Below are 12,497 nucleotides of genomic sequence, written 5' to 3' on the forward strand. Positions count from 1 at the left end.
CGTGCAGCCGGCGTTCATCGATTTATTAGACGTTGTCACGTCAATAAATAAATCCGAGGAAACGGGGTTCGTTGGGGCATGTGGCTCGGGGTCAGTGAATCTTCAGGTGTGTGTGGTGACCTCGGCCGGGTGCGACTATGCGCGGGAGCTGGTCTACTCCGACGCCGGCGGGCGTTGCGTAACGGCTTTCCTGTGTTCCCGGCATTCCACCCCAACTGCGCGGTGCGCACAACCATTGTTGTCCAGGCCATCGGTCAGCGCGCTGGCCTGACGCAACTCTTCGTGCCTTGCTGAGCTTTTTCATTTCCCCGTGACCAGCACATCCTTCATGCGTCGCCACGAAGGATCAAGAAGGCAGCGAAGTGGCTTTTGATCAGAAGAGTCTTAATATCCTACTACCCCCCCCCCCCCTCCCTCTCAATCGCAGTTTTGTTATCCAGAAACATTATTTTATGCAGTTTTCAGTTTGGATCCGCCACTTTTGCTCTGTTATTATTCCCGCGTCTGTCTTCTTCTGTGGTTCGCTTCCTCTTCTAACCCTTCGTTTCCGTCACACTTGCTGTTACGCTGTGATAAGTGTCGTGTTTGTTTCACACGTATTGACAGTTTTGAGACGACGTGCGAAAAAAAAAAAACTCTAAAGGTTGCTCCGCAAGTTAAAGTCGAGACTCGTACGCGCAATGCCTCTAACAGTAAAACGGGCTTGCTCCAAGAAGCTTCGATATCAAAGAATTTCAAGTTTATGGTTAAGGTCAAGGTCAAGGTCACACCCTCTGCAGGGGCTTTTGAGGAAAATTGCTCTACTCTGAGGAAAACTGCCCCACTCTGAGGAAATTTTCCCTTCCAAAAAATTGATATTTTTTTTTTACCTCGAAACAAGGGCGTCGCCAGCCGATGGCCGGGGGGGGGGGGGGGGGGCAAGTTGTGGGAAAAGTATGTATTTTTTTGCATTTGGCTACATTATTTTATATCTCTAAGGCTCTAGGGAGGGGGCAACTGCCCTCCTACCCCCCCTGGTGACGCCCTTGCCTCGAAATAGGGAAATTTCTAGGAATGTTATAGTCTTTTTGAGGAATTTTGAGGATATTTGACACCAATATGGCCGCCGTGACATCTCACTCCCAGAATCCTGCCCATTTATATACTACTAGACTATTTAGGTATTTACGCACGAATGTTTTCCTCAGTATTTTTACGCGGAAGCTCAAAAAAAAAGGTCTTCGCGTCAGCCGCAAAAGTGACGCCAGGGAAAGGCCAAGTTTTGGGTTATTCTCGGTCTCGGACTGTTCCCGAATAACTCGCCACATCCGGTTCGCCTCCGTCCAGCTGGTTTCCGCCCCGAACCTGCGCCAAGACGCCTCGCCGCCATGACACCTCCGCCCGCTCTGCGCCACCAACAGATGGGAAGCGGCGGCGAGAGAACTGGTTCCATCCTTCCCTCTCCAACCCCAAAACACTTTACCGAAATTAAATTCTGCGTGCGCTCCTGGCCAATGCAACTGTAATAACAACTTCCCCAGCCGCTGGTCATTGCCGAAGCTCCCGATCAAACAACATGGAGTGATCCCTCACAGTTCTGTTTAAATTATATAGCTCTGGAATGTGTATAAAACCAACTGGAATGTTTCTCCCACCCTACCCTGATAAGGGCGCTCATGTGGGGGGAATGCCGGCCATAGGTCGGAATAATCTGTAATAACTTGGCTCGAAGCTTCCAAAAAACAGACCTGGGTGTTAGGTCCCTGATAGACGAGCATATAACACACGGGTTACATTTTGTAATAATGTTCCATGCGTTTGCTCGCCACGTTTCATGTGTAATTGGGAAACCTGCAAACTGATATACGGTATTATTTAAAATAAAATAAAAAATAGCCACTCATGGGGACTCTCCACAGAAGTGAAAACTTAAAACTTGGTTTTTAAAAGTGTAATATGACGATCATTTCTACGTCAAATGTACGTAAGAAAATGATTTTGGTATTATATCAGTACGATGTCAGCATGATATAATTTATCCGTACATCATTTTTTAGTCATAACAGATGTCAGTGATATGTAAAAATTACGTAAAAATTCATTACCTAGCGCGGCGTCGCCAGTCTGGCGCAACACGTCACTAGCTTGTCGGTGACGCGAACCCATAAGTTTTGCCCCCTACCATAAATCGCTCAACGCGGCTAAAGATGTTTTCACTTCAAAAATAGGTGAACATCCCATTTGAAAGTAGCGTCGCTGTAGCTGCAATGAACTGAGCACACCCTCCAGCCAGCTACTGACCAAGAGTTCTTACCGCCCTGGGCTAATTATAAGGACGCGCCCCCGCCAGGTGACAAGTCAGTGTTTGTTTTACGCGCGCTTTTTAAATTTTCAAAATTTATTGTTATAATCGGGGAGTCCCACGCTTTTTTCAGTTCACAGCGCATTTGGTTTTAGTGTTTTGTCTCGGTCTAGTTGAAACATGTAGGGTAGATGCAATGATGCTAGATTAATAGTGCATGCGAAGACACTATTTCAGCGCCCCCCCATCCCCCCCCCCCCCCCCGATCCTCACGCCCTAGGCTGGAGCCTAATCGGAGACGGTGTTACGTAAAAATGGTACAAACATTTTCAACTGAGTAAATTGAGCTCAAAGTCGAACACACAATAACCGGTATTGTGGCAGTGCGTTGAATGTTTGGTCGCAAGATGGCACAGTAGCAAGGAATGTCGGTTAAAAAAAAAATTAGCTCAATTTAAAGTGTCATTTTACCTACACAATTATTTCAATAACTTTTTTTTTCCTTTTGTTGGTTAACTCATTTGTGCATTACACCATCCTATTAGCCTAAGGGTTGATCAGGCCCTGCCTCCAGCGCTGCAGCAACACAGAACGAGGAGGGAATTATGCGCCCAGGGTGACGGGTCGTAGCTGTGTAGTGGGGATATTGGTGAGGGGGAGGGGTTAAGGGGCCCGCCTACCTGGGCACACATACGGTGTGCAGAGCTTCAGGAAAAACAACGCGATTTAAAAACTACTCAAGATATCCGAGTGGGGTATGTTTACGAAAAGCATTTAAGAGTTCGCTGAGGCCCGAAAAGTACTTTTAATTTTGGATCATGTTTTTAAACTGTATTTTTAGAAGCGTTAAAATGCCTAAAACGCGTGTTCTCAGAGTAATTTTTAGGCATAAAACAATCAGTACAGATTCTTGAAAGCACTTAAGGGGCTTGCATAACACCTTTATCTTCATTTCTCGGCCATATAATGTTACGGTCACCGCTCAAATTTCACAGTTATCCTGTGACGACGAGACGAATGCGCGCCAGTTCAGAGCCTTGCGCTTAGAGGCTATACCGCGCTGGAAGCACCAGCGAGCGTCGCGCTTATCACCCCGCCTCACTAACACACATACACCCCTGACGAGGCGGGCCCCTTAAGGGCACTGCCTGCGCATGCGGCTGCGGCTGCCGCATGAAGAGGCGCCAGCCAGCTGGTCCCCCCCCCTCTTCCTCCACCTTCATCACCACTCCTGTGGTCAATGTCCCCGCGGGGGGGGGGGGGGGGGGGTTTGCAATGACCTCGCCCGCTGGCAACGGAGCTCGAGAAATAATGTCCCTACTGAGGATAGCGATTGGTCGTCTGTGAAACAAGTCTTCATGTACCAACAACATAATTTCCCCCCCCCCCCCCCCCCCCCCAAATCAAAACTGACGTCCGGGTTGAAGAGGTTCCACCGCATTGCTGGATGCAGTGCTGCCATCTGTTTATCATCTTGCGAAGAACTTTTCAGTGCGCTACTTGATAAGCCCACGTGACAGCGTGACAGCGTGTTATTATTAGTTTTGGACTGCTATCTGTCTCCGCGAACTTTTAAATTACATGCTGTTTTTTTTTTTTTTACTATCCTTGGCTGCACTCCCGGGTGGGAAAAAGGGGGGGGGGGGGGGGGGTTGCGAAAAGAACAAACTGTGCCTGTCCGCACTCGGCGCACGGCGCATGCGTCAGAGCTCTGATCGGCAGAAGTGGTCCGGGGGGTGAGAGGGGTGACGTCATACCTCGGGCCCCGAACCACTGCTCGTGTCGGCTGTGGTAATTGCAGCTACTTGAGTCGCCCGCGCACGGACGAGCCAGTCTCGTGACGTCACTCCCCTTGCAGTGATGCCGCCAACTGTGGCGTTAGCGACGATCCATCACTAGAGACGTAAAATTCGCGATTTCAAATCCCTAAAGGATAGACTCCATGATCCTCTACGCACTCGTGCAAATTACATCTGCTGATTGGTTACCGACTCGTAACACCTGTTGACTGGAATGATCGTGATTTCGCTAATTCTTCTGTTAAAAGATTTTTCATTGGCCCAGAGTCCTTCAGGTAAACTGTGGCCCAATCACTGAAGCAAAATGTCAATAGTATTTGGACTCTATCCTATCGCGAAATGAATCCGCGAATTTTACAGGTCTCTATCCATCACGTTTATTCTACATTCAGAAATCAACCAAATTAGTAACAAAAACTTTTAACAGCAACAGTTTTCCAATACCCATTTCATTCGGTTATTAATTGCCGAAGTCCATACTTGTAGCAGAAAGTATTTTTTAGCCGGAACAGCTGTTCGACACATGCTTCTTACACAAAAGAGCTTCGGTTCCGTTATGTTTACGTGTAAACTGAAAGCCATACAATGTCGTTCATTTGAAACCGATATTTGGTTTTATTTAGACTAACGGTTTTTTTTTAAATTAAAGATTCAGTTACTGTTTTCACATTGATGACAGTTGAGACCTCTGTTAACTCTTTACCTTTTCCAATGTGTGATCGGTAAGGACTGGAAAAAAAATCGCTGTTAATGGACCTCCAGGGTAGACTCCATAATTCTCTACCTACTCTTGAAAATTCCGCCTGCTCATTGGCTACTGACGTGTGAAACTTGTAATCTGTGTTGCTTGTGATTTGATTTTTTTTTTCGTTCAGTATTTTTAATCGACCCAGTGTCCTTCTGATGAATTGTGATCAAATCACAAGAAGCAGAAACAAAATGTAAACATGTTAGGCTTCTAGCCTACCGAGAAATGAATCCGCGAATTTCTCCTGTCTCTAGTTACAATCCTCTACATGCAATTGTGTATGTACTAGTGACAAAGAGATGGGTATTGCGAATCAGACAACAAACTCATTTGTGAGCCTACAAATGGACTTTATTCACTGGGTTGCTTGCTACGAACCTGTGTTACGATCGTGGAAGCCTCGCGTTTAAACCACCTACCTTATCTCTCGCTTGATCATTGGTATTGTTTGTTTACTTGAGGTTTCTCGAAGCACAAAAAAAAAGTTCCTGACGTGAGCGAGTCATCAACTTGTGCTTATCGTGAAATACAGTGCAGCCTCGCGTTAGGCGAACAGCAGGAATGTCTGCAAACAAACTGAACTGATCTGGAGCACTCGCAGTGAGTGCTAGTTCCAGCTCACGTAGGACATTAATTTATTAAACATGGGAAAATGCACTAGCACAGTGTCTGTACTTCGCAGGCTACAATTAGAAGAAAAAAAAAAGGAAGGGCCTAACTATGAAAAAAAAAAAACATATTTGTATCAATTGAATATGACGCAGAATTGTAAACGTCATCCCAAGTAATAAGAGAAAGATGACCTTCAATTTTTTAGGTTTGTCATTATTTTGTTTTCATAGTTTTCAAATGAATATATTATTTAGCCTAGATTTCACCACTGCGTGGCTTTCAGAACAACTCTCTAGGTTCCCTGAAGCTGCAGTCGTGTGTAGCTGAAGAAAAAATTAACGATTTATTTGTATGTCTTCTGAGTTGGTCGTTTATAAACAACTGTCAAGGTAGGGATGACGTTACGAAATGTAATAATCGAAAGTACGGAACTGTGAAAATGACTGCGGATCAGTGAAATTTCACTGGAAAACTTTTAAAGCTGATTCGCGCTGATTCATAATAGTGTCGTCTTAACGGTTTTTTCCGGTCAGATTTTAGTGTCTTGCATTAGTTTTCACAATATATAATTCAGACTGTGTTCCAACTGGTATGGGCCCCTTGTTTGCGTTCTTTTTCACGCGTAGTCAGAGAGTACAGTTCGAGTTTCGTAAAAGTAGAAAAAACAACGTTCAAATAGATAAACTATTAATAAATCATTAATTTTTTGGCAATTGTTAAGTATTAGTTTAGCTTAGTCTAAAGCAATAAAGATATATGAATATCGTTTAATTTTAAAGATGTAGTAAACCGAGTGTAATCCTGCATTGTTATTGAAATTGGTTTTATAACGAAAATAACGTTTATTTATAGTATAAAATTATTTTCTTGGTGTATTTAACACGAGCGATTTTAAACTGACATGGCGGTGATTTAGTAGTTTGTTATTTGTAAAGACCTGTAAAATTCGCGATTTCAAATCCCTAAAGGATAGACTCCATGATCTTCTATGTACTCGTGCAAATTACATACATCTGCTGATTGGTTACCGACTCGTAACACCTGTTCACTGGAATGATCGCGATTCGCTAATTCTTCTGTTAAAGATTTTTCGTTGGCCCAGAGTCCTTCAGATAAACTGTGGCCCAATCACTGAAGCAAAAATAATGTCAAAAGTATTTGGACTCTATCCTATCACGAAATGAATCCGCGAATTTTGCAGGTCTCTAGTTATTTGCAATGTTTGGATTTGAAGGAATATATGACACGGAGCTTGTCTGACCACACCGGGTCGCGCGGCCATTCAGCACGCGAGAAGCGGCGACTGTTTTTTTTTTTTTTTTTTTTTTCCTAACCTATCTAATTACTAAGTGTGTTTGGGAGAGGTCTGGGTAGGGAAGACTCTAAGTGCGTCTCAGGCCGAAGCCTATACGCTCTAGGCATGCAGGTTATGAACCATGCAGGAGAGGAAGCATGCATCATGTGCTAGGAGGGGATTGGCCAGCCATGGCAAAGTTTTAGCCATGACTAACTCCCCTCACTGACTATTCTAAGTTAAAACTAGATAAGTTGGGCCCAGGTAAAACCTGCGTAGACACAGGGAAAACCCTGGGCACTGACATGCGGGATGCAAAATTTCATGCACTAATTACAAGCAGGTTGGTTACAGGAAACAGAAGGATGGTTCTGGAAGAAGAGTTGGACAGAGTAGAAAGGCTACTATGCAAATGGGCGGGAGCTTGAACATTTTGTCCGCGGCGACTGGCACGAGACCTCGGAGCATGCACTGCAAGCTGATCCAAGATGGCGGCATGTGCGACTCCGAGGAGGGGGATCACGGGAGCTGACGTGTTGCCAACACGTCGCGGCGCACAACGGCGGTCTTTGTGCGCGGACCGCCAACCGCTCTTATCTCTCGCCACAGCCACTTCGTCCGATGAGAAACCCCGCCGTCTGCTCGTTCACACAGATGACCTCGCGTCTTTATGCCCGGCTGCTTTTTTTTTATATATACGCGTGGAAATTTTTGTGTGAGCTGCCAAATCGGCCGCGGACCTAGGACAAACACTTCCGTGTTTCACGGTTGGTGTTCGGTATCAGTTGCGGGTACGGGAATTTTGTTTTTTCTTCCATGGAAATGTAGGAGGATAAAAAAAAGACAGGAAATTTTTTTTTTGAACACCTGTATTCTTAAACTTACATTACTATTGACGCTAACACGCTGGCATGTGGGTCAACCGAAGTAGCTGTAGGTGAAGTGGTTTCTCATAGTATCATACTGTCTTCAGGGCCACAACTTGATTTCGGGGGAGGGGGGGGGGGGCGACAGTGTTGTGTGGAGGTAAGAGGGAGAGAGAGTTGAGTTTTTTTAAAAATATATATTTTAATGTGTGTTTTTTCCCAGGGAGAAGGACAATTGGTTGGACTATTAGTAATAAAACCAATTGGAAACACGCAACACGCGTCATGTAATACGCTCAGGTCACATTTACAGTTATGGCCATGCTAATCGTTAGACTTTCATGTTTTTGACGTGACAACGTCTAATAAATCGATGAACGCCGGCTGCACGCATGAAAAAGTGTCCCGTAACGCACATTGTCCCGTTACGGACGCTCATTGTACTCTTGCGCCGCATCTATCTCTCTTCCACTCGATTGGAACAACCATCGGTTTGACTTACTTTTTCAAGGCACATTAAACTTGAAACACTCCCATTCGTTTCCTACTTTTCCTATCATCGTCCTATCCTTAACAGAATAACACAGATTGGAAGAAGTTAAATAGCAAACATGAATAAAAGTTATAGTTAAAATAATCTGTTCGTTAAAGTAATAAACATACTTGAATTAATGAGTGCAAACAAAAGTACCTATATTTATCAATTAAATTGTAGATTTCATTTCACTCCTTTGTATCCATACAAAATAGTGATAATTCAATAAAAATGATTCAATTTTATTCATAAAAGTATGCAATCATTTCATCCTTGTTTTGACATGACGTTGTCACATTAAAATATCGTCTGTAAACCGACTTTACAGACAAATTTTTTCTCCACAACCAGAGGCAGTGGGCGGCAATCCTCGGCCTGGGACTACTCGAGGCCCGCAATGGCTGTGGTGACGGCACAGTTGCAGCTCGCCCTGCGGCAAGTCTGAGCTAGTGCCGATCAACAAGGACAAAAATATATTCTCACCAGGGAATCGGCCAATGGGGAAGCAGACGTTGGAAGAGCGAACCCAAGGGTCTCTAGCAGAAAATTTCTTCTCGACATAAAGCCAGGAAATCTCACGCTTTGAGTGAAATATTTGTACAGAAGTCGTCTCACCATAACTGTTGGAATTGAGAATGAGAGGCACTGGATTAGGATTAGACTCCGCGATAATTTTACGTATTTGAGCGAATGAAAGTTGCTCATCGTGAACCATGTTAAATGGGATCTGTGTGATGGTATATATTTCGTCGAGTGTGTCTCATTAGCTCAGAGTCTTCGGGGGGGAAAAAAACAGTTGCTCGATCACAGAAGCAGCTTGAAATAAACAGCTTTCAGCTGTAGCCTGTAGTGACACGTAAACAAGCGCATTAATCTCATTTCCTCCGCAGAACGACTTGTCGCAGTGTGCCAGACTTATCCCGCATGACCCAGATGATTGAACAGAACGGCTTGAAGCGCAATGCACCAGGTGGGTCACACCGAGTGCCCCGGATGGCGGGATTATTGTTCGTCGAGTGAGTCCGCGGTGTGGTATCTGGACAGGGCCGGTGCAAGGTAAAATGGCGCCCTAGGGGAAAAAACTTAATCCCCCCCCCCCCGGGCCGGACACCCCCAAAAAAATTTTCCTTGCCTCAAAATACATCACGTAAGCCTAATATTTTGTCAACAATCAAATGTAAGCAGGCTTGTGTTTTTTTTTTTTTTTTTACTTTTTTACTTATTACACAAATCATAAAAAGGTAACAGTGGACTTTAAATAATTACTTATATCAATATAAACATTCCAAACTGTTACAAAAATCCATTTTCATCTAGTTTCAATAATCGTTAAACATATTATATCAGCTGTTATGTGTCGTGCTGTGCCGCCCCCAGCTACTCGGCGCCCTGGGCGGTTGCCTAGTTCGCCTATACGGACGCGCCGGCCCTGTATCTGGAGCTGTCGGCGCGCAAGTGCGAGGGTGGGGCGAGTGCCATTGTGTGCAGATGAGCTCCCCGCCGCAACTCCTCACTTCCGGGTCCGCAGCGGCGCGTGAGCGGAGACGGATCTCGCCACCGCGTCTCTGCCGCTCCCTCAGTGCACGGAAACATAACCAATTGAAAACCAGTTACATTTTCGTCTCAAGGTTAGGAAATATTAATTTAAGTTTTTGAAGTACCTTTTTTTTTTCTGGAAATATTTTGGAAACTTCCACAAAATTCTGGAACATCTTAAGAACTTGATGAACTTCGCATATTTATGTCCTCCAATACTACAAAATGTTAAGGTAAGATAATTTTTCTCATTTTACATGCAGCGGAATTCATGAATGTTTTTAACCCAATGCATTCTCAGCATTGCATATCTTTGAATGAATAACATGGTCGAATAAAAAAAATTGCTTAGCACCAATGGACTTCTGCCCCTTGATTTAAAATAAATTTTAACCTTTTTGATACTAAGCTAGAGAGGGTAGTATATGAATGGGCGTCCTGCGGAGTCCAGGCGGCCATCTTGGTGTCTAATTCCCTCATTATTCCTAAACAATTAACCTATTTCGAGGGGAAAATTTCCGTTCTGAGTGAAAAAATTTCCCATTTTATTCCTCAAAAATTTGAATTTTGAAATGCCTCAAAATATTTTTTTTTGCCTTGGAGAGCGGCCCTGAGCCGCCGGTGTAGCTGCCGGGAGTTGAGTCGACGGGAGCGCCGACCCTCCGCTGCCAGACGCGTTATTCCTGGTTCCAGGCGCCCTCAGAAATAGTCCCGCGCACTTCCGCGCCCCACCAGACACGGGGACCACCTCCCGGTGCTCCGGCATCACCTTCCCGTTCCATTTAGATATGGAGTACACGCGCGGCAGAAGAGGAACTTCTTGCTAATTAGTACAGACCTCAAAAATACGTGGATTCATTTCGTGCTATGCTAAAATTCAAATAATTATACCTTAGTGCTGCTTCTGCCATTGGTTCACTGTTAATCTGGAGGACTGAGGGCCAATTAGAGACCCATCACTCATAGAAGCGTCGAATCACAGGCCACACAATCGAGACGACTCACAAGTCAGCAGCCAATGAACAGTTGGCATTTTCCCCGAGTGTGTAGAGGATATTGGAGTCTATCCTGAAGGTCATTGAACTCGAGATTTTTTCCGGTCTCTGCTAATTAGTAGGGACCGGAAAAATTCGCGGTTTCGATGACCTTCAGGATAGACTATATAGTCCTGTATATACCAAGGAAAATAAACGCCAGTTCATTGGCTGCTGACCTGCGAGTCATCTCTACTGGTTTGCCTGTGATTCGATACTTCTTCGGTTGAGGGTTTCTCATTGACCTAGAGCCGTGGAGGTGAAAACTGAGCTAATAGCAAAAGCAGCTTAAATGTATAATTATGTGAATTCCAGCGCATCACGAAAAGAATTCGCGAATTTTTTCCGGTCTCTACTAATTAGTAGGGGCATGCAGATTTCGCGAAAAGATTTTGAGGCCATATGAAAGTTAAAACACTATAGCACCGTCTGTGTTTCGTGATTGGGTGAGTTTCTCCCAGGTACATATCGATTGTAACAACACCAATCACAGTGATTCAATGAGGAAGTTAACGCGTCCTGATTGGCTCGGTCAAATAAGTCAATGACTTCTCTCGCAGACGGCCGCCAATCACAAGGAAGAAACCACAGGTGCGGGTATACTTAGTTGCAGTCTAATAAGTGTTCAAATCTTTTCGCGAAAATGCCTGCCCCTACTATTTAAGTATGCATTGAGGTAGATGAGTTTTGTTTTAATCGAACAAGAGATAATAATTGAGAATAGTAAGGATGCGGGTACGATCTCAAATGGAAGGAGACAAAACTGAGGCGTTGACAAACACAAGCAGAGTTACGTCGAGGATTCCGTAACATCACTGCTTTGTAATTTCTATACCTCTCCCCTGCCGTCTCCTCTTCTGGCCGTTAACAACTAGCGTGTAGCATGCTATGCTACGTACTTATCCCCTCTCTCTTGTTTTGTCTTCCCATTCTACCGCTGGAGCATGCGTTGTAGTGGCGTCGCCGCTGACGCACTCTCCTATTCTACCGGTTCCCCCATACACGTACCTGACTATGCCCCTCGTGCGATTGGAATATTCGAAACGCTCTAAAATTGTAGCCTCCTCAGTGAAGAATTTTCACTGCAATAATTTCACAGTTGGGTATTAAATTGCATTGAAACAATATTGCTCACGTGTGAAAACACTTTTTAATCAATTGTTTTAAAATCCACGGTAAACTCAGTCTTTAGTTGTAAACAATGACTAAAACTGTTTCCGCTGTACTTCTTCACATAAATCAGTTTCCTCTACTTGTTTAGTACAGACGTTTAAATAGGTTAGCGGCATGCAAACTCTCTCTCTCTCTCTCTCTTTCTCTCTCACACACCTATTTAGAAATATTTTCTGCAGCCCTGCGTTTATATCGGAGGCAAAGCTGCTACTGGTAGAAGTTTGCATTTAGCTTTCACCCCTGAAAGTCATTATTTGGTTATCTTTAGAGATTAGACAAATTTGCAGATTCATTACATTCGTTACACTGTAACAAATTTTGATTTTTGTAATTTTTATAAGGAAAATCCTTGTAAACCCAGTTTCCAACGATATCACTTGTAAAATTGCTAATGGTACGAAGCTCTGCGTTGCAATTTTACTAGTGAAACATTTGGCAACGGGGTTTACAAAGATTTTCCTTGTAAAAGTACAAAAAAAATGTTTACAGTGTACGTGGCAGTCAAGAATCCAACCACGATCAATGAGGAACCTTAACCACAGATTCGAAGAACGTGTACTAGACAAGAATGCCATCAGCAGGACGTAAATTTTCATTGTCGAATTTGATAATTTGGATT

At 44.1% G+C, this 12,497-nt stretch overlaps 1 protein-coding gene across 4 annotated transcripts in view; it reads left to right on the top strand.

Moving 5' to 3' along the window:
* The window catches only part of LOC134534236 (shootin-1), a 45,415-nt gene that overhangs the window by 13,542 nt on the left and 19,376 nt on the right, over positions 1–12,497 (top strand). Inside the window, exon 1 of one of the 4 annotated variants that reach the window (XM_063372518.1) lies at positions 9,016–9,105. The exons of the other annotated variants lie outside the window; for them this stretch is intronic. The gene's annotated coding sequence lies outside the window, so the exon portion shown is untranslated. Of the gene's footprint in view, positions 1–9,015; positions 9,106–12,497 lie in introns of those variants that run through there. 4 annotated transcript variants of the gene reach the window in all.

Source organism: Bacillus rossius, chromosome 7 (genome assembly GCF_032445375.1).
Source record: "Bacillus rossius redtenbacheri isolate Brsri chromosome 7, Brsri_v3, whole genome shotgun sequence".
In the NCBI taxonomy this organism is placed as follows: domain Eukaryota; kingdom Metazoa; phylum Arthropoda; class Insecta; order Phasmatodea; family Bacillidae; genus Bacillus; species Bacillus rossius.